The sequence below is a fragment of the Urocampus carinirostris genome, chromosome 17 (assembly GCF_059441175.1).
Source record: "Urocampus carinirostris isolate Australia breed hairy pipefish chromosome 17, RoL_Ucar_1.0, whole genome shotgun sequence".
Lineage (NCBI taxonomy): Eukaryota > Metazoa > Chordata > Actinopteri > Syngnathiformes > Syngnathidae > Urocampus > Urocampus carinirostris.
In genome coordinates, this window is record NC_142365.1 from 16,627,282 (window position 1) to 16,651,064 (window position 23,783).

At 39.7% G+C, this 23,783-nt stretch overlaps 1 protein-coding gene and 1 non-coding gene across 3 annotated transcripts in view; one reads left to right on the top strand and one right to left on the bottom strand.

Annotated features, from left to right (window-relative positions):
- The window catches only part of LOC148349370 (cell adhesion molecule 2-like), a 196,279-nt gene that overhangs the window by 24,492 nt on the left and 148,004 nt on the right, over window positions 1-23,783 (top strand). The gene's annotated exons all lie outside the window — the stretch shown is intronic.
- On the bottom strand, window positions 17,073-17,145 carry trnak-cuu (transfer RNA lysine (anticodon CUU)). Its single transcript has one exon. It is a non-coding gene; the product is annotated as a tRNA-Lys (tRNA).

The window sequence follows — 23,783 nt, forward strand, 5'->3', positions numbered from 1 at the left end:
AAAACAAGGATGAAGGAAGAGAGAAAAGAGAATGAGAAAGAAATAAGAGAAGGAGAGAAAGAACGAGAGCAAGAAAGAAACAAAGGAAGAAAGGGAAGAAGGAAAGAAAGGTACAGAGGAAGGAGGTGAAGTGCATTGAATGCATGTTTGGATCTTTTGCAGCCATAGTGACCAGTTCTGGAAATAACTCACCAGTGTGATGGGTCATTGTGATTTTCTTGGAAATTATCTTTTGTGCAATCTATAAAGGAATGTGGAACACAAACAATTTCGATTCAGGATAAGCTCAATATTCTTTTCCTGTTGTGAGTTTTAAAATGTTCCACTAACACGTTTTTGTCCCGTTAGCAAAGCATATTACCTTTTGATTTAAAATCGTTTTCTGCTTAACGATTCATTCGGAAACAAACAAGCACTTTGAATTTATTTTCAAAATGCAACAAAATGAGGCCAAAAAAACACAAATAAAACTGAAAAAAACCCCAAACATTTGTGAAGGTGTCACATCTAAGATGAGGTGATCTGGCTTTCAAGTCGGGGACGAATCGTTTCTGAGCTTATTGATTAATAATAAGTATTATCAAAAGTTCTCTTGAAATAAATCAAGATCCCCGTGGCAAATTCTCTTTGATCAAAGGGATCAGTAATAATCTCCAATTTTTTAGAAATCTATGCAGACGCTCCCCTACTTGGGACCATTCGACTTACGGTAGACAAATGGTAGATTCAAACATTTTTTTCGGGATGTCGAAAAATATCCAGGCATTGCTGTAAGTTAGATTTTGTATTGTACAGTAATCCCTCGGTTATCGCGGTTAATGGGGACCAAAACCAAAAAGTGAAAATCTGCAAAGTAGCGACGCCCCTTCAAAAATGCTTGAAAAAAATAAAAGTAATAATAATATTTATATTTTTTATTATTTTATTTTATTATTATTATATTTTAAACCCGGTTAATGGGGACCAAAACCACCCGTGAAAAGTGAAAATCCGCAAAGTAGTGACGCCCCTTAGAAAATGCTTACAAATAATAATAATAATAATAATAATAATATATATATATATTTTAAAAAAGTATTTTATATAATTATTATTATATTTTAGACCCGGTTAATGCGGACCAAAACCACCCGCAAAAAGTGAAAATCTGCGAAGTAGCGACGCCCCTTCAAAAATGCTTCGAAAAAAATAAATAATAATAATATTTTTTTTTTGAAATTGTTTTATTTTATTATTATTATTTTTTAGACCCGGTTAAAGGGGACCAAAACAACCCGCGAAAAGTGAAAAAAAATTATTTTTCAATTTAAAAAAAAAAACTTTTTATTATTATTATTTTTTAGACCCGCGAAGCTCTGAACCCGCGAACGTGGAACCGCGAAGTAGCGAGGTCCCACTGTACGCCGTTTTCGGAAGGGCATTACTGTAGTGCTTCTTTCCGCCACTACCCGCGTGTGGCGCTGTGAGAGGTCACCCAGCATCCACCCTGAAGAAGAAATCCGGCTTCTACTTCCTAGTTCGTGTGTAAATATTCTATACTGTATCTCCAGCGCGCTAAGAACTTTGACATTTTTATTGTTTAATATCTCGCGCATCCATTCGATATGGCTGGTGTAAAGTGTCAAGAAGAGGCCAGCCGTTTCTTTTGAAATGAAAGGGAATCGTTTCCCGTGACCGGTCTGAGAACCTTTTAAGACATCGACCGGTGCCGCCGACTGTCCGAGCTTCCCTGTGATGAGACGCGATGAGATGTTAGCGACAGCGCTAACGGCAAATAGCGACAAATGTCGGAGTGTCATGGCGGTGCAAAGAGATGAAAGATTTGGGTGGCTGTCGGGGGTAAAGTTTTTTTTTTTTCAGTAGGCGAGGGGATTTAAAACGAGTTGACATCTGTTCCCTCGCCACCAGAATTTGAAATCGAGACGGATGACCAGAAAAAAAAGACGACAAAAAGGAGTTTGGGAAGAAGAGCCACGCGTGAGATATTTAGTAAATGAGCCTTGACGTTGCTTCAAGCGTACAATCCCTCCAAAAATGAATAATTCATCCATTCGTTCATTATGCATGAAGATATGATCACAGATAAGGAGCCCAAGAATCCACACCTGAGTGTTTTATTTGCCAGCAAAACAAACGACTTTTCATGATTTCTTGCTTTTGACTTGCTTGTCTATCTTTCGCGACACTCCTGCGCCTTTGTCTTTCTTACCCTACCGACACTTCACTTCGAGGGCTTTCGTCTCGGCTGGGTGGAAGGCTCTCACAATTCGGTAGACTGGCGCCCTTGTCAAACGGCATTCGTCGCACTTGTTTAAATGTAAAAAGTTTTTTTAAAGGGACAGTGTGTATTATGTAGCAACCCCTAGTGCTAAAAATGGCATTTAAAAGACAATATTGATTGTAAATTCTACCAATCTATCTACCTTGGTCATATCCCTCAAGAGGGGTGACCGACAGCAAGACACACACATACAAACACAAAGAAAATAAAAGGGAAATAAATTACAAAAAAAAAAAACACACAACATTTTTGGGACTATGGCCAACCCAATTGCCCAAACAAGTTAGGCACCTCGGCACCCACGTTGGTCATGCTTTCGTCCCTCCAGATGAAAAGGGACACCAGAAAGCGGCCATGTCACTCGGGTCAGGGTGACACAACACACTCTTGTGTTCAACAGACAGGCCCGACAGCTTTCACTGGTTTACACCTGCCGTATCATACGGGTGCCCAGCCCATCCTTAAGAACGCGTCCACAATCCCACTATCCTTTCACAACACCTCTCCACTCCTTTCTATCACCAACAAGAGCTCTAGCTTCCATTATATTTAGACCTCTTTCCTGCAGTGCACTCATAACACCATCCATCCACATCAATCGCGGCCTTCCTCTTGGTCTCCTTCCATTGACTTCTGCTCTGTAGATCCTCTTTAACATTCGCTCCTCATCCATCCTCTCCATGTGTCCAAACCAACCGAGTACTCTCCTATCAACACGCTTGCTCAGTTCCACGACTACTCCAGTTCTGTCCCTCACAATTTCATTTCTCAGTCTATCCAATTTTGTCACTCCTAACATAGTCCTCAAACACTTCATCTCAAAAACATTCAACTTCCTTTTTAAATCTGCGTTCAGGCTCCAAGTCTCTGCACCATACAACACAGTCGGCACAATCACACTCTCATACAGTCCCCTCTTAACATACATACTCATACTCTTGTTGTTCATGACTCTCCCCAGAGCACCCAAAGTCTTGCTTCCTTGATTCACTCCGTGCAATACCTCACACTCCATTCCACCAACTGCAGCCACATCACAACCCAAGTACCTTAAGCTTTCAACTTCTTCCAGCTCCTGTCCATGCAACCTGATTTCTAAAAGATTTTAAATAAAAAGCAGAAATACATAGACTATCAATTGAACCATTTGTCAGTCGAGAAGTTTGCATGTTTTGCTTCACCCTTTAGCATCACTGCAAGCCTTTGACACATAACGAACACTGTACAAAAATATAGTCGACTTGCAAACGAGATTCTCAACTGAATAAAGGGAGCAAAGCATTTTGTGAGGTAGAGCTGCAACAAATTACTATTTTTATAGTCGACTAGTCGCCGACAATTAAGGCAATTAGTCGATTAATTAGTCATTATTTTTCTTTTACATTTTGCATTATCCATCCATCCATCCATTATCTGCACCGCTTATCCTCAGTAGGGTCGCGGGGGTGCTGGAGCCCATCCCAGCTATGTCTGGCATATGGTTGTAAACACAAGAAATATGGGTAGAATAAAGAACCTCTTTTATTGAACACTGTGTTATCCTGTCATCACATTTGATCTATTTACCAGATTGGTACAAAAAAATAAAGAGTTTTCCGGACTATAAGTTGCTGCGGATTATAAATCAAACTAGCAAAAAAGGGAAAAAAAAACGATACATAAGTCGGTGCAACAGGGCAAGGTTGAAATAATCAACACAGGCCTAAAGCGCCATTTTGTGGTAAGTGTGAAAGTAACATGTGAAATGATATACACAGTAATAAGTAGCACCCCTGGCCGAAAACTGCGATTTATAGTCTGGAAAATACGCATTTTGAAATCAAACTGTTTTAACTACTTACATTTGCCGTTTTTAACAACCGACGTCTGTTTTTTCAACTGCATGCATTTTTGAATAGGTTAGTCTGGCACAGTCTGGCATAACGATCAAGCTCCTTTGTTCAATGCGTGTCATCAAAACTGTATTAGCTTGAATATTACTTGAGTGACTGCAGTGAGCCTCAGTTTCCCTCTACTGTCTGACGTGCTCTCGAAAAGTTCTGCGTCACCGATCTACCGCCATGATCCGCAAAGTCATGCTTTGCCAGTAGTATTTATATTAACCGTATTGTTAGGAAATAAATATTACAAATTCACCGTTTACCAAATTGTTCGAATTAGTTATCCGACTCCATTGACCAAACACAACCTGCATTCTCCTAACAATGCGTGCTCGTTTCTTGATGTGAAGACAAGCGTTTCCACACGCGGCAGATTTAATTTCTTAATCAATTTAACTAAGTGAACTCCATCGAATTAGGCGAATTAGTGTCGCTTGAGTCTCCGTCAAGCCTTCTCTCTCGATCTCCCTCGATGTTCTCCGATCTTAAGTTCTTCTCTCGACCCACGTGTCTCCGCCAGCTGGTGTGCCGGCTCCTCCCATGGGCGGGCCAGAGAATCCCTACCTGGGCTCCACCTCCTCGATTTGATGTCTGGACCCCGAGCGTCCCTGCGTCACAAAGGCCCCTCTTGCGTCGGGAAGCGCTGATTATCATATCAGCCCTTTGTCCCAGTTCTTGCCGTTTTCTGTAAACATCATCCTCCACTAGGTTGCAATGACCTGCCCCACAGCCCAGCCAGTGAATATCTTTTGCATTAAATATGATTTGTATTTGATCGTACAAAATCCATTATAGTCAAATGTATAAAATCTTTCGGTATCCTGGCTGAAATGTTCTTCAACTTTCGATGTTTTTGTACATGTACTCAATTTTGACGCTGTCATTTCTGTATGTTTATGTCACCGCCTCAGACAGAGATGCTATTCCGCATGAGGGACTCTCAGGAGCGATTTTATTGATGTAAGACGCCTTTCTCTGGTGGTAAAATGTGTCCGTCAACAATATTCAACAATGAATTTCATCGGCGACTATTTCTGTTCTGGATTTTTGTAGACAACGTAAACTAATCGTTGCAGCCCTAGTGGGAAGTAGTCCAGCCAATTGCATATCGTTTTTTCCTGACGCCGTGACGGCAGAGAACGTAAGCAGCTTAAGACGAGTCACGGCGACTGAGTGTCGGACATCTGACGTACAACGATCCGAGCCCCGAGGATACCGACTGGGAAAATATATCGAGTGCCGCTTTATGGAGCGTGACGTATTATTTCCTCTCCGTTTCCATCATATGACGGAAGAGGCTGCAGTTTTATATTCAGGCCAAAGGTTAAATCATCCCAATGACTCATCTGTCAGGCTACATTAATTAGCAAGTTTTACGGGAAAAATTACGTAGGAGTCTTTCAACAACGCCTGGCTTTAATTCCCACGGGATTTTAGGCATTACGTGATTATGATTATTTTGATGACTGTTATCATTTCAAGAACGAACTAAGGTCATATATAGTACCAATGAGTTAAACAAATCTTAACAAAGATTTATCGCACTCCAAACTTTTCGTCAGGCAGATCCGCCATGGTTGTTTTGGTCTCGCGGTTTGAGATTTCGTCTGCACGCCGATCTCGGCAAACAAGATTTCGATAGTCTTTGTTGTGGTGCTTGTCGTCGAGTGCCTGGCTTTACCGTTTTATTTTCTGACTTCATCTTGCCCGCGTTAATTAACTCCATAATGTGCTAGCCAGTAACCTCATTTATTTTCAACCCTAAAACAATTGTCACCTTCTTATACCAGCGTTTTAGATTCTCCCTAAATCTTTTGGGGGTTTAAATTGAGACAATCTCTTTGAACTTGTTTATCTTGCTCCGTGTTAATTAACTGCAGAATGCGCTAGCAAGTCAACAACAAGTCTCATTTTTGTGTCTCCTAAGTGTCTCTTTCTCATATGCCGGAAACCAGCTGCGATTTAAACCAAAAACTAGATTCTTTTATGTTGAAAACTAGCATATTCCTTTTCTGTCTGTAAAAAAGACAAGACTTATTCTCCATTGAGGCTTTTGTATAGGATTCTTTGTATATATGACCTGTATTGTGGTCGCCTTAATGTGAAACCCATCTTTTTTGAATTCGTGTTTATTTGTGACGCCCTTAATCACAAGGAGTCTCAAAGGGCTGCACAGACTACAGACTGTTGCAAACTACTGTCTATTATGACTCCATCCCCTAAAACCTATATGAAAGCAAGGAAAAACTCAAAAACCTCAGCATGAGCTATTTTTTTATCTTACCCAGAAAGCTAGCATTGCTATTTTTGGTCTGTGACATATGTATGCGTTTTAAGAGTCTACCTTCACCTGGTTTGTCTCAAATTTAAAACCAATCTCATTTGAACTCTCAAGCGCCCTGTTTTAGGATTGAATGTGTTTTTAAAAAAAAAATCTCTCTTTATCTTGCCCCTAAATGAACTGCACAATGAGCTAGCAAGTAGCAAGAAGTTCTGTATAAAAAATGCCCATCTCTCTGTACTCCCGTTATTTAAGCTCTATTATACATTACTAAAAAATATTACAAATTATTATTAAACACATTTATTCAAAAACAATGGCAAAAAATATTTTACTGTTGTTGCATTGAATCTGTTGAATGGATTATTTATCAGTTTAGTGAATGCTGATTTAAACCTTAACCAACTCACCACACTATACAAACTCAACACTGTCCTCTAGCGTCCAGAGGAAGCATTTAGTTTGCATTAAGAAAAACAACAACATGTATTTCAATAGAAATGACCTAGAGAGGGCAGCACGGCAGCGCAGTGGTTAGCGCGTGTGCGGGCGGCACAGTTCTAAGGTCTTGGGAACCTCCTGTGTGGGTTCAAATCCAGCTACCAGACTTACTGTGCGGAGTTTGTATGTTCTCCCCGTGCTTGCGTGGGTTTCCTTCGGGCACTCCGGTTTCCTCCCACATTCCAAAGACATGCATTTCAGGTTAATCGGCCGGTCCAAATTGTCCCTAGGTGTGAATGAGCGAGTGAGTTGTCTGTCCCCGTGTGCCCTGCGATTGGCTGGCAACCAGTTCAGGGTGTCCCCTGCCCACTGCCCGATGATTGCTGGGATGGGCTCCAGCACCCCCGCGACCCTACTGAGGATAAGCGGTACAGCTAATGAGATGAGATAGGATGACCTAGAGACTAACTTCTTTTTCTGACATACTCAGAAATTTACGGCGGGCCGGTTTAAATAATGCAAGGTGCCGGATCAGGCCTGCGAGCCTCATCTTTGACATGCCTGACCTAAATTGTGTTTGTCTCTGTATGAAACCAATCTCGTCAGTGCCTGGTAGTAGGGTTCACAATTTTTTTCTGTCCTTATCTTGCCGACTTAATTAACTGCATTATGCGCTAGCAAGTAGCAAAAAGTTCCATATTAAAAACGTCACTCTCCATCCTCCTGCTATCGCTGCAAACACGGTGCTTTTCATTTCAGAGCGCGACACTCGTTGCGCTTAATTGCGCCTCGTGGTCACAGAGACACATTGTCACGTAATGGCTTCATAAACCTTTACGGCGGATATCGCCGGCTAGCAAACGGCTAGCCTAAAGCTAGCCGACAGCTGCAAAGGCTCGTGATTTCCGTCATCGGAAACGTGACTTGTTTGTGGGCTAACGAGGGCTAGCGCTGCCGTTAGCTGCCGTCTCGCGTCTCCTTTGTAGGAGAGGGTGGATCGGTCCAAATATCGCTTTTAACAATACTAATTAAGTACTTGGATTGATACTGTTGTCCTGGGATCAATACTTTTCTCCTCCATTGCAACCCTTCTCTCTCTCATCCAGTGCGCTAGGTCACTCCATAGGTTAATGCCTGAGTCACGACTGACAGGCTCATTTTTAACACCTCTCCTTACCTGGCCTGCTGCTGCATCCTGCCTGCCAGGCGTAAGAAAGGGCCAAATCCATGCTAAAAATACAGCGCGGTGTGGAATTTTTATCTTTTTTTTATGTTCTTTCTTTCTTTTTTTCCCCTTTGCCTTGTTTTTCTTTTCAATTTTTTTCCTCTATTTCCTTTAAGCTTTTCTTACTTTTTCTCTTTTGTTTCTTTTTAGTCTCTTGTTTCTTTTCCTTTTCCTTTTTATTTTTTCCAATAATTGTTTCCTTCTTTTAATTTGCTTGTTTTTTTTCTTTCTTTCTTTAGTTTTTTTTCTCTTTTCCATTTTTTCCTTTTTCCTTTTTCTTTCCTTTTTTTCTTTTTTTAACCTTTTTCCGTGTTTGTTTCTTTTTGCTCTTTTCTTTTTACATTTTTTTCCTTTTTTCTCGTTTATACTTTTGTTTTTTTTCCCTTTCTTTTTTCCTTTGTTTTCTCTTTTCTTCTACCTTTGTTCCCTTTTGGCCCTTTTCACCTTTTTCTTTCATGGCAGTAGGCTGGGCAAAAAAAAGAGAAGCAAAATGTGGCGGTTTGATCACTTTGAGTCTCTTAAGTTTCTATTCTTCCTTGTGCTGGGTGGCTCTCAAAGTTTTACAGCTGGTGGACAAATATTACACACTGTCCCTTTAAAATTACATTTATATATTTATTTGAAAACGGTTGAATGGTCGCTAGGATAAAAAAGCTGACCCGACCCAATTGGATCGGAAACGAGCTAATCTATTCTTGTAGTTCCAGAAAGAATGTGTCAGTTCTCACAACCTCGGCATCGTCCTCTCGCCAACTGCGTTGTCTTGCCAACCGTGCGAGAGAGCTCTCGCTCGCATTTTTTTTCCAGGCGCTCATGCACGAAGAGGCCTCTCTTGACTTTAACGTTTTTCTTCTACTTTTCCGTGCCTTTACCACGGATTGGAAATGTCGCCAGGTATGGAGGACCAATCCTGCCATTTGTAGAAATGTACACAGAAATGAATATATGCAAAGATATGGAATGGAAATAAATGAACACATCAATCAGGGCTCCCGCAGATCCTTGAAAAGTCTTAAACGGCATTGAATTCATTATTCTAAAAATAAGGCCTTAATTGGTATTAAATTGTCTTAAATCCAGTTTGAACGTCTTAAAATTGTGGGCACATCAAGTAAATATATACATATATAAAACTAGAACGATCTCAATAGTCCTTTTAAATAATATCTCATCTCATCTCATCAGCCGTACCGCTTATCCTCATTAGGGTCGCGGGGGGACTGGAGCCCATCCCAGCCATCTCCGGGCAGTGGGCAGGGGACACCCTGAACTGGTTGCCAGCCAATCGCAGGGCACACAGGGACAGACAACTCATTCGCTCATTCACACCTAGGGACAATTTGGACCGGCCAATTCACCTGAAATGCATGTTTTTGGAACGTGGGAGGAAACCGGAGTGCCCGGAGGAAACCCACGCAAGCACGGGGAGAACATACAAACTCCGCACAGGAAGTCTGGAGCTGGATTTGAACCCACGACAGGTTCCCATGACATGAACTGTGCCGCACAAGCGCTAACCACTGCGCCGCCGTGCTGCCCCCTTTTAAATAATATACTGATATATTTTGGTGCCAACCTGGTGTGACCGCAATGTTGGAACTATCAAAACGGTGATGTGGTTTCGGTCGGACACATGTCTTAGGTCTGTCCACAATACAAATAGCAACTTGGGACAGAAACGTTTACTTTGGAATGTGGGAAAGTGTACATCTATTTATTTCTATAATTTAGAAACTATTGTGTTTCTGTTTTTTTTTTGTTTCCATTGTGGTTTTGTTTTGTCGACTTGGTCTTAAATTTGACTTCAAAAGGCTTAAAAAAAAGGCTTAAAAAGTCTTCAATTGAACTTGCCTTAAATTGTAGAAACCCTGTCAATAAATCGCATACCTCTATCGACGACATACATGCAATTTTCTTCATTTATGCATGCATTTTCTTTGATATTTTTTCATTTTTAATGTCCTTTGCCGTGTTTTTCTCATTTTCTTGCGCTTTTTGTCGTTTATTTTGTCTTGTACTTTATCATGTATAATGTCTTTATTTTGTTCATTTTAAAATATTTTTATTTACATTTTCTCTTTAATGATGGTACATAAAATTGAAGGCTACAGTAAACGTAGGGGTCTCCACTGAAAAACGATTTTTTCAAGTGTCACATTTCCCACCGAAACAACACACTCAGCCGCTCATTCACATCATCTAGAGCAGGGTGTCAAACTCATTTTAACTCGGGGGCCACACGATAGAACAAACATTCTGTCGGGGGCCGGACTAGTAGATTAAAGAGAAAGTAAAAGAGAGATAAAGAAATAAGAAAAAGAGGGATGGAAAAAGAGAGAGGGCGGGACAAAGAAAGAAAAAGAGAGGGAGAGAGCATGAGAAACAAAAGATAAAAAGTCGTGAGAGAGGGGTAAAAGAAAGGGAGAGGAAGAAAGAAATCCAAAGAGAAATAGAAAGAGAGAAGGAGAGAAAAGAGAAAAGAAAGCGCAAAGGGTATGAAGAGAGAGAGAGAGAGAGAAGGAAGTTAGAGCCAAAGAGGTTAAAAGACACAGAGAGAAAGAGACAAAGAGCAACAAAGAAAGAGAAAAAGAGAGACACAGAGAGTGAAAGAGACAGAGTGGGAGAAAAGGGTTGAGAGAGAGAGAGAGAGAGAGAGAGAGATACAAGTAAAGTGTCTTTGTGAGATGCACCTGGCTTTGGCAACATCAAGTTGACATATTTCAACCTGCAGCTTGTTTTTCTCTTGCGCTTCTCTTAAGTGTTGTCTCGCCGGATTCAATCCCTTAGCGGGCCTGATCTGGCCCGCGGGCCACCTGTTTGACACCTGTGATCTAGAGGAAACAAAAAATTGGGGGGGGACTTAAGTTATAAGTAATGATAACAATATGGATTCATTTGTTGTTTCATTTGTTGTTTCATTTGTTATTTATTTTGTCATGTATGTTATTTGTCTTGTCGTGCATTTGTAGCGTATTTTCTCGTGTATATCATATATATATATATATATATTGCTCTTATATATATATTGTCATTAAACTTTGAGTGTTTCTGTTTGGCGGGCCGGATGTAAAAAGCCTGACGGGCCGCATGTGGCCCGCTGGCCGTAGTCTGCACACACCCTCCCCCCATGCTCCATAGTTCCTGTCCCAAGCGGTCGTCCGCGCTGCAATTATCACTGCAGCCGACACGTCAAACATGCGAAAACAAACACTTGACGCCAAAATCTGAGGAAAAAAAACGGCCCCCAGGGGCCCCCCCTTGCTGCCTCACATCCCGCACTTGTCCACAAATATGATCCGTCCGCCAAAGTTAAACGCGTGGGAAGATGTTTTCGTGTGTTTTGGCCACAGTGGACGAGCCGAGGCAGACCTGTCGACAAACGTGTGAGAATCTTTCGCATTCCCACCGGAATTTGTATTTTTCCAGTCAGTGTTGAACCAAGCACGGAATACGAAGCGGTGGGGAGGCGTCACGATCAAGTTGTGCTACTACTTCTTTAGAAAATTGAAATATATCCTAATGAAAAACATAAATGCTTATTATCTTATGATAGCCGAGCGCTCTTAGTCCATTTCGCACATTATTAAGAGGTCAAGAGGAGACACGACCATATTGTGGCAATACTTCGATAGAAAATACAATATCAGTATCATAAATGCTTTGAATCTTAATTTATTTTAACTACTGTCTGTATTTAGAAGCTCTCTGGTGTCCCGCGCACATTACAGAGAGCTAGAGAGGAGATGCGACCATATTGTGCTACTACTTTTATAGAACATTAAAACATATTCAGATGAGAAAAATAAATGTTTGAAAAACTATATTAGTGCCTGACACGCATTATGAAGAGGTCAAGAGGAGACATGACCAAGTTGTGCTACTCTTTCCACAGAAAATATATATCTGTTCTGATGAGAAACATAAGTTCTTTGTACATTATAGTGGCTGAGCTCTTAGATGTGCTACTACTTCTATAGAAAATCAAAATCTATTCTAATGAGGTACATGAATCCTTCCAATATTAACTTGGCTGAGCTCTCTGATGCCTCGCGCATATTATGAAGCGGTAGAGAGGAGTTACAACCAATTTTTGCAAGTAATTTTATGGAAAATCCAATTTTATTCTAATACAATAGATAAATACCTTGAATTATTTTAACAAGCTAAGCTCTCTAGCGTCTTGTGCCAATTATGAAGAGGTAAAGAGGAGACACGACCAAATTGTGCCATTACTTCTATAGAAATTTAAATCTATTCTAATGAAGTACATAAATGCTCAGAATATTATGGATGCTGAGCTCTCCTGTGCCTCACACACTTTGTGAAGTGGTATTGAGGAGACTCAACTAAGTTGTGCTACCACTTCTGTAGAAAGTTAAGATACGGTATATTATAATTAGAAACACGAAAAGTTGGAGTTTTATATTAGCTGAGCTTTCCGGTGCTTCTCATACACGGCTAAGAGGTCGAGAGGAGCCACAAATAAGTTGTTCTACCCCTTTTATAAATAATCCAACTATATTCTCATGAGTAACGTAAAAGCTCAGAATCTTATAGAGGAAGAGCGCTCCAATGCCTAGGGCACATTACAAAGAGGTGGAGAGGAGACACAACCCAGTTGTGCTACTATTTCTATAGAAGATCCAAACATGTTCTAATGATGAATATAAATGCTTTGAATCCCGTATAAGGAAAGCTCTCCTGTGCCTCACACACATTGTGAGGTGGTAGGGAGGAGACACAACCAAGTTGTGCGCTTACTTTTATATAAAATTGGAATATATCTAACAAAGAGTATACATGCTTTTATTCTTATATTAACCATGCTGTCTAGTGCCGCACACACATTATGAAGAGTTCTAGAAGAAACCTGACTAAATTGTACGACGAATGCTGCAGAAGATCTAAATATATTCGAATTGCAGCAAGGTAGAGGGGAGACACAACCAAGTCATGCTACTTCTATTGAAAGATAATATATTCTAATTTCAGATAAGTAAGGAGGAGACATGATCAAATTGTGCTACTACTTTTACAGAAAATCCAAATAAGTTGTAAACACAGAGGGGTGGAGAGGAGACACGATCAAATGGTGCTACTACTTCCATAGAAAATCCCAAAACACTTCCCAGCATTTTAATGACGTCACCGTCTCTGCCGACGATCGTAACGATATCAAACGAATCGGAGTAATTTATGCGCGCCGGAGTGTCATTAATCAAGGCCACTTTTATTGTTTTCAGAATTAACATTTTAATAGTGTTTGTGTCCTATTAATCTGCACACTCTCGCTCGCAGCCACAATTTAGAAAACCTTCACACAACAACTTAGATACGTGAAAAAAAAGCCCATAAAAGGGAGAGTGAAGGAACAGTAATTAAAAAAAAGGAGTTTAGTGAAAGAAAACTCGTAAACGGCAAATAAGGCCAAACGAGTGGAAAAGTGCCTCTGCTGCAGTTCAGAATAAAATCGTAAAAAAAAAATAGAGAAAATAAACTTGGAAGCCCGTTTCACGTAGTAAAACTCGAATCGGGAGAGGAAGAGACCTCAATGAGCGACGTCTGCTTTTTAAAATGAAGCGCAATCAAGATAACTGAATGAAAGAAATCAATGAGTAACATGTGCTTTTCAAAATAAAGCACAGTCGAGTTAACCAAATGCAAGACATCAACGGGCAATGTCTGTATTTCATACTAAAGCGCAAAAGAGATAATTTAAAAAAGGAAATTCAAAAGTAATGTCTGCTTTTCAAAATAAGACTCATCGAGTTAATTAAATGAAAAATATCAACGTGCAGTCTGATTTTCCCCAAAAACGAGTCAACCACATAAAAGACATCAACATCCAACGTCTGCTTTTCAAACCAAAGCGCAATCGCGATAACTGCATGAAAGAAGCCAGCAAGCATCGATTGCTTTTCAAAATAAAGTGCAGACGAGTTAACAAAATAAATGAGATCATCGTGCAACGTCTGTTTTTAAAAAAAAAGTGCAATCAAAATAAGAAAATGAAATACATCAAGGTGCAATGTCTTATTTTTCAAAATAAAGTTAATCAAAAAAAGTCATCTACGTGCAACCTCTTTAGAATAGCCACATACTAAAATACATTTGAAATATTAATAAAGAGGGTACAAACACACCGACAGTTATTTAACAAAGATTAATATACTGGTAAAAAGCTAAGAATTCAACATTTTTTACTGTGTCTTGTAACAGCTCCTCAAAGGCATACACTCGCACAGCATTTTCGCATTTTGTAAACGTTTCCTTCTTCGACTCAATTGTTGTCATGGTTTTCCACATTTTTCTCCCCTTATCACTATTTTTGGGGGACACATTCTTATGGGCAGTAAAAGGGAATAAAACCAGCAAAATCACGATGAAATGAGATGTGGTCCCTCCCAAACATGTCTAAATAGGTATAAGAGGTAGAAGCGATTGAGCAGGGCATTAATGTTTCTTTCTCCTTAGCATAATTTTGCCAAGGCAAAGGTCCGGGACCCACTTTAGGGTGTGGACCAACTAGAAAAACTGAAGGAGGAGATTCAAATATGATACAGCAGCAATTCCTCTAGTTCATTTGAGTAATAATTGGTCGGGATATTAACGTAGTCATGATTTTTGCGATATCTTTCTCCGATTTACGATAAACGAGGGGACGAATTTCACCATTTGTTAAAGTCCTTTTAAAGAAAGTCAAGCTCTTTAAAGATCGTTATTCAATAGCCTCTTCTTTCTCTGATATTGTGTGAAAAATATCGACTACGAGATAAAGCTATAATACCACGATTCCTCAAACCCATTTGAGTAAAAACTTGTCTGGATATCACTGTAGTCTTGATTTTCCGATATTTTTCTTTGATTTACGATAAACGAGAAGATGAATTTCCCCGTGATCCATTTGATAAAAGTCTGTTCTTCGATGATATTTCTGCAATAGCCTCTTTGTGCTCTGAATTGGTGTGAAAAATATCAAATATCAACCAGATACAATACCACGACAGTTCCTTGATCCCAAACAAGTGAAGCTAGAGACACAAGAGACGCGAGCGTTATTTGGGATTTGCAAAACAAAGACACGTGTAAGCTTAATCAATGGCAGGTTTGCTCAAAGGCTTAAAACGATTTCCCACAGACTTCATCGCTTTAATAACAGGAGACCGGATGTTTTTTTTCCGACTACTGTTTAAAATCCTCTTTTGAGAAAAGACCGTCTTCTAAATAAGCGTATACAATTGTCGTAGGGTGTCCTGTTACCTGGTTTCCAGGCCGGCTTTCGAATACCATGGGTTTTTTTCCAATGAAGATTAAATATCCTTTCTTAACTCTGTGGGAAAAACAGGTTGTTCCTGGTAGAAACCTTTCTTAATCTAATTATTTATTACTATAGAAAAAAAACAATTTACAGGCTGAAGTACTCATTTAAAATAAAAGTTTCTACATTCTCTAATTTTAAAAATAATCCTGCTCTTTCATTGCACAACTTTAAGGATTACATGATGGAATTTTCTTGACATTAAACTTTGCCACCATCATGTGGACGTTATTGTTCTGTCCTACAGAAACTATACATTTATCCGTTATCAAACATTTATGAAAAATTACCAGCGAGCCACTTTGGAGCACCAAAGACGCGTATTTGGCTCCTGAGGTTCCTGAGCAGGTTTAGCAGGTGGAGAGGTCCAACTTTGTTGGCATTAGAAACCATCTTCCTCCGTTTAGCCAATCAGAATGAAAATACGGATAAAAACTGCGATAGGTTAATCGTGATACAGCAAGGGATTACTGTACTTTAAGTGTTGAATGAAATTAAACAAAAACTTTGTACCCGTAATTTAATTGCATAATCCCATAATTGGAATTCTAGTTACATTTCCTTTTGAAAAAATTCTCATATGTGAGTATAGTATCGACATCTCCTGGGTCAAAGTGTTTTATATTGATATGTTTTGACTGAAGATTATATTAAATTGTATATTATATATTATTATATTATATTACATATAAGTGTATGAGGGTAATATATATATATATATATATATATATATATATATATATATATATATATATATATATATATATATAACATTTGTTAACATTAGAAACCATCTTCCTCCGTTTAGCCAATCAGAATGAAAATACATATATATATGTATATTTACAAACAATGCCGCTTTTTCTTAAAGGGACAGTGTGTGTTATTTGACCAAGAGATGTCATTTTATGGTGGGTAGGAACTGAAAACAAGTGATAAAAAGCACAAGCAAGAATACAAACTACGGGCAAAATGTTTTAAAACATGAAATATATCCAGATAATTGTGGCAAAAAGGGATACCAGAGACAAGATTGGCACCAGACCTACCTTAAAATGTTTCTAGTTATTTTTTTCAAATTGTATTTATTTTTTTCCAATTCAATTTTTTAGTTAATTAAATGAAAGACATTAAAAAGAAATATCGGGGACAAGACTGGCGTCAGGACTACCCTCAAATGTTAGTTGTAGTACTTTTTAAAAAGAAAATTCCAATTATTAATTGTTGGGCCATTTTAAAAGCCCCTCTGCCGTAGTTTTGTAATTCTCCTTTTCTCTGATATTCACATTTCGATTCGTTTTGGCGTCTTTTTGCTTTCAATGCAGAGAATTAAGTATTCCGAAAAGTCGGAACAAGCTGTCCAAGAATCGGTCTTATTGGCTCAGACGGTCCCCTTAATCCGTAAACAACCGGAATCGACAACAATCGGCTCAGTCGAAAAAAATGGATACCATGTTCACGCATTTGTGTATCGTTTGTTTTTTTGTTTGTTTTTTTAACACTGTTTGTTAAAAAAAAACTTTGCGAAATCATTCAAATGGTCACAGACGATTAAAAAATAAATTTCCCAAAAGGTTCGAAATTGGGTTGGTTATTTTTTTCTGTATTGAGTTTAAAAGAAAACAGATAAAATAAAGAAAATGGATCGCCCAACGTGGGGCTCGAACCCACGACCCTGAGATTAAGAGTCTCATGCTCTACCGACTGAGCTAACCGGGCACTGTTGTCAGGAGGAAAGGGACAATATCCGTTTTTCAAAGCCCATCAGTGGTGAAAGAATACACGGAAAAATACTTCATTTATTAAAAAAAAAAAAATCAATATTCATTTAAGAATAAACATAAATAGATCAACTACTACTCAAGTTCAGACTCATTTTTGGTTTTGAGGCGCAATGCTGTGACATATAGTGGTCAAATAATACACACTGTCCTTTCAAGAAAAAAACTTTTTGACACTAATTAGCAAAAGACACTAATAGAATAATGATGACTATCGGAAATGATTTTACTTTAAAACTGACTTATTTTCATGGTACCATGTCTGCACTTTTAACGATGAGTTATTTATGGATTTTGCCTTTCATGGATATTTATTCTGGGTATTTATCCTGGGGATTTTGTTTTTTTTACGGTAACTCCAAACAAAGTTTTGCAAAGAATGTTTCACAACGTTGATATCAATGACAATAAAAACCATTTGATCTAGTTCAATACATACAGACGCTGCCCTACTTACAAACAATTGTTGGTAAGTTAAATGTCTTCGTTAGTTGCTTCAGTGCTATATTTTGTATGTTTAAGATTTATACAAGTATGTTGAGGCTTGTATACGTAACCTGTATTGTTTTGTACTAAAAGATAAACATTTCATAAAATAATATGCTTTATAAAAATAAAGTTAAGTTTAACTTACTTTTGGGAGATGGGTATCAAGAGTTGTAAAAAGTGGCCGAAAAAAAGCGATCCAACCTTTTTCTCAACCGCACCAAGCTTTCTTATTCCACTTTCATTCAAAAGAAACGGCTCGCCTCTTCTTTACACTTTTCATCAACCATATGGATTGGATGCACGAGATATTAAACAAGAAAAATGTCTTAGCACGCTGGAGATACAGTATAGAATGTTTACACATGAACTAGGATGCTGGGTAATCTCTCACAGCGCCACACGCCAGTAGCGGCGCAAAGAAGCACTACAGTACGGTCAATGGTCTATGACACAATACAGCGGCATCTAGTCAGATCCTACACACTGCCCCTTTAACGTTCCTCCGCTTGACCGTATGCAAATGAGGGCAGTGCCCGCCTCCAGACAGCGTTTGCATAATATAAGCGGCTGCCAGCCAAAAGTAGGCCACGAGAATGGGAGACAATAGAAGCTTGTTTACATAACCAGACAATCTCAAACTTGCCACTTCCAAACCTTTTATGTCAGATTGTCATATACTTCTGCAATCAAATAGCGTTCTGTCAAAGAAAAAAGGGAAAACAAGACAGGACATACATAAACGGCCTCTACTTTTGTCCAAAAAGCGTTTTTCGCTTTTTGTAAAAAAAAAAAAAAAAGAAAAAAAAACACAAAAGCACTGACTTGTTACGTAAGCAACCGGGTTTCTAATACAGGGCAGCTAATGATTATTTACGACACTTGCCAAGAGCTCTAAGTAAACTTTTGAGTGACTAACAAAGATATCCAATGAAATTCATGGATTGATGGATGGATGAATGGATGAATATTTGCTACACATTACGAATGTACTTAATTTCAAAACAATTCAAACATTGGATTATTAAAAGTCAAACAGCACTTAACCCCTAATGCTCTAACTTAAACCAACTCCTTAACCCTTAACCTGGCACCATAACCCCCTTAACCTAACCTTAGTGTCAAGAACCAGGGCAGGAAACAGGATTGACAACCCAACAGCGTAACATACTCACAATTTATTAGGGAGAGGAGGAATGCGCGCACACTCGATCCGGGGATCGATGGTCGCAGAAGTGGATTGAAATCCAAACAAAACAGTGGTAAAAAAAATCTAATTAATCAGGCCAAACATAAAACAGGATCAAACGCAGGCATTTCACAGAGTTCAACAGGAGTCTTGCAGAAGTTTCACAGACGCTCAGACCACTAACGGCTCAAAGGACCACGTTTAAATAATCCCAAGGAGCAATCAGTCAACGCGTCTCTGCCGGTGTCCATGGGCGGAGCCAATTGGGCGCCGTGGCAACCGTGACAGAACCCGGCGCCACCTGGCTGGGACCAGCTGGGCGCCAAGGCAACCGTGACACTTAGATGATTGAAACTCATACAGCAAAATAACCTTTAACCCTGACCCTCCTAACATCTAACTATAACCCTTAACATTTGGCCCAAGCTGTTTGAGAGCCGGTTCTCTTCAATGAGTTGAGCCGAAAAAGCCAGTTCTCTAAAAAGAGACGGACTTCCTTTCACTTCACAACTACCACATGAAATTCGAGGCGACAGACGCATGCGCACAGTAGCATCAAACCGCTCGCTCTGTTTGCAACAAAAAAAAAACGATACCGAGATAGAGGCTATCGCGGCGAACTCTTTTGACTTGATTGATTTGCCGTTTCGTGATAGTCTGTGTATACCGGATGGTACCCATAATTGACAAATTTGCGTTTTTCCGTACAGATTTTCTTGTACGTCGTACACGTCTTAAAATGCATAATAAACGTACTTTGTACGGCAAAAACGTACAGGTTGACAGGTATGGTATATATCTTTAGCGAAATTTCTATCCTTGTTTTTCGTTTGCTAGCAAATAGTGACCATCTCTCTAGTCATTAAAGGTTTTGTGTATCTAGTAAAAATCGTACGTTAAAAAAAAAAAAAAGCACCTTCATTTGTGTGAGAATCAGAGAAGGTAAGGTTAGACTCAATGGACACGGAATCTGCGACATGGGACAAAGGCGGTTTCCGATTGCAGACTCCTATTGTAATGTTTCCCGTGCTCGTATTCCACATACAAAAAGCCATTTTTTTTCCCGTGAGAAGCAAGACGGCAAAGAAAAAAAATGGATGCTCTTACCTTGCCATAGCAAAATTCAGAAAACATTCACACCATTTTTGTTCTTTTTCTCACCAACCCACGGTAGCGATGTTTATGGAAAAGCTCCACTGTTTGTTGTTTAGCTTCCACGGAAGCAATTAGCGTTGTCTCGTTTGACAAAACGTAGGTGGAAGAAGACGATTTTTAGTGGGACATTGGTTATTATAGGAAAAACAACAACACCGGAAGAAGAAAGTGTTACAATAGGAATTTTAGTAGGATTCTTTTAGCAGATTTTTACCTTGGTCTATATTTTTTACATAAGAAAAATCTGAAACCTACATTACTTATGTGTATGTGTGTATATATATGCATCCATCTATTATCTGCATTGCTTATCCTCAGTAGGGTCGTGGGGGTGCTGGAGCCCATCCCAGCTATCTTTGGGCAGTGGGCAGGGGACACCCTGAACTGGTTGCCAGCCAGTCGCAGGACACACAGAGACAGACAACTCACTCGCTCATTCACACCTAGAAACAATTTGGACCGGCCAGTTAACCTGACATGCAGGATTTTGGAATGTGGGAAGGAACCGGAGTGCCCGGAGGAAACCCACGCAAGCACAGTGAGAACATTTAAACTTCCCACTGGAAGGCTGGTAGCTGGATTTGATCCCACCCCCTTATAACTGTGCCACGGACGCGCTAACCGCTCATCCGCCGTGCCACCCTGTAAATTAAGTGAAGAAAATAACAACTTGAACACCCTGCTAGTTTCCTATTTCTCCTACTTAGAAATAATGGAAGGGTCTGAAAAATTTAATCGTGGGTGCATGTCCACTGTGAGAAATAAACTAAAAAGAAAAATCTAGAAATCACAATGCATGATATTTTTAAGAATTTATTTCTCTGATACATCTGCAAAAAAGTATTTGAACACCTGTGTATCATCTGGAATTCTGACCCTGAAAGACCTGTTAGTCCGTGCATTAGAAGTCCACCTGCACTTCATGTATTGTCCTGAATCAGATGCACATGTTTGAGGTCGTTCGGACTAGTATGCCGGCACTACGGATTAGACCATTTTATTTTCATGGTTTATGAAAACAAACAGTTCATAGCTATACTATTATTAACAGAGACATTAGCATTAGCCACTAGTTAAGTGTCCACAATACTGGCGGGATTCATCACAAAAGAAAAATACATAATCATTACCATTAGCATTAGAAGCTAAAAGAAGCTAAGAAACAACTTTTTTTTTCCATACAATTAGCATGTTTTTGACCATTTCTTTACATATTTCACAAAAGAAAACATCCGAAAAATGTATTAATAAAATTACGATAATTATTAGCATAGACATTAGCATTAGCAGCTAGTGAAGTGTCCACAGTGCTAGCATTATTTATGAACAAAAGCAAAATCTGTATTTTTCTTTATTGTTATTACCATAGACATTACAATTGGTATTAGAAGCTAACAAAATCTCATCTCATCAGCTGCATTGCTTATCCTCAGTAGGGTCGCGGGGGTGCTGGAGCCCAGTGGGCAGGGGACACTGAACTGGTTGCCAGCCAATCGCAGGACACACAGGAACAGACAACTCACTCGCTCAGTCACACGTAGGGACAATTTGGACCGGCCAATCCACCTAAAATGCATGTCTTTGGAATGTGGGAGGAAACCGGAGTGCCCGGAGGAAACCCACGCAAGCACGGGGAGAACATACAAACTCCGCAAAGGAAGTCCGGTAGCTGGATTTGAACCCACACAGGAGGTTCCCAAGACTTTAAAACTCTGCCGCACACGCGCTAACCACTGTTTTTAAACATGTTTTATGAAAAAAAATCGGAAAGGCATTTCGTTAAAAACATTTTGTATTACTGGCATGTATATGTACATTAGCATTAGCATGCTAGCCAGAAAATGAGTGGCACGTTTTGGACCATTTTCCTCTTATGCTTTTCAAAAGGAAAAGACTGATGTATATGTTGATTTTAACACACACACACACACACACACACACACATATATATATATATATATATATATATATATATATATATATATATATATATATACCGCAGCCCTTTTTGGGAGATTGATACAGAGGAGGGGATTCCCAGCCCCCTCGCTCAACCCAACTGAGGTGTTGGGAGTCATTAGCTGACCAAACCCCGCAATTCCAACCCTTAATGCTGAACGCCAAGCAGGGAGGCAATGGGTACCAGTGTTTAAGTCTTAGGTATGACTCGACCGAGGCTTGAACCACAGCTTCCTTTCCATGGTTATCATGTTTTTGATGCTGACTTTAGCATCCCTGCAAACCTTGGGACCCATTGCATTGAGTTTTTAGGCATGCAAAATCATTTTTGTCAGAGGAAAACGCTGTAAAGAGGGGGCGAAAAAACAACTTATCATGCACAGTAATGTCGTATGGTGGGGTTGCTGTATCCTGGGGGGGAACACAGAGCAAGAAAAGTCGCCGTTTCCGACACACTCATTGAAACAAGTGCGTTTCCTTTCTTCGGACTGAAAATGATTCAGCAAACGCGTCAAGGAAAACCTTTTTATTGGCAAAACAAGGTCTTGCTTTTCATGGGCCGCCCGTTTGCAAGCTAGCGTAAATGAAAGTATCGAAATGCACTCGTTCATCTTGCTCTTCGACTCGCTCGCTCCCAATCGACTGCGTTCTTTTTTAATTCCCAAACACGTGCCGGAAGGATATTCATGTGGGAGGCGCCAGCTGGGCATTGGATACATGGGCTGATGCGCCGGACGAATACTAAATAGTTGATTCCCTCGTAGGGTCGGCGCTCTTTGCATTTGCTTACATGTGATGCTGAAAATCAGACAAGTGAATAAAATGGCTTCAAGTCAAGCTAAACTATCTAAAAAAGGCATTCTTTTTTCCAACTTTCCTTCCTTGCTTCCTTCCTTCCTTTTCCTTCCCTTTCTTCCTTCTTTTACTCCCTCCGTACCTTCCTTGCTTTCCATTCCTTTTTTGCTTCCTTGCTCCCTTCATTTATCGCTTCATTTCCTTTCCTTCCTCCTTACCTATCTTTCTTCCTTCCTTTCCTTCCAGCCTGTCCTCATTCTTTTGTTCCTTCACTCCTTCCTTTCTTGTTTCTTCCGTCCGGCCCTTGCGTTATTACTTCTTGCCTCCCTCTTTGTTCCTTCCATCCTTGCTTCTCCGTCTTATTTCCTCCTTACCTTTCTTTCTTCCTCCCTTTCTTCCCCTCTTCCTACCCTACCTTCCATGCTTCCTTCCTGTCTTTCTTTTGTTCCTTTTCTGCCTGCCTTCCTTCCTTCTTTTTATTCCTTTCCTTACTTTCCTTTCTAAAGCCCTGCCTCTCTTTGTTTCGCGCTTCCTTCCTTTCTTCTAGGCTCCCTCTGTTCTTTTCTTCCTCCCCACCTTCTTTCCTTCCTTCATGCCCTGTCCATTCATTGCTTCTACCTTACTTCCTTTTTTGATTGATTGCTCCATTTATTTCATTGGTTCTTTCTTACTCCTTTCCTTCCTCCTTTCCTTACTCCTTTCCTTGATCCTTTCCTTGCTCCTTTCCTTGCTCCTTCCCCTGCTCCTTTTCTTTCCTTGCTGCCTTCCGTCCCTTCCTTCCTTTCCTTGCTTCTTTTCCTTGCTTCCTTTCTTTTCTTTTCCTAGCTCCTTTCCTTGCTCCTTTCCTTGCTCCTCTCCTTCAATTGCTCCTTTCCTTTCATTGCTCTGTTCCTTTCCTTACTTATTTTCCTTTCCTTACTTATTTTCCTTTCCTTACTTATTTTCTTTTCCTTACTTCCTTTTCTTTCCATACTTCATTTTCTTTCCATACT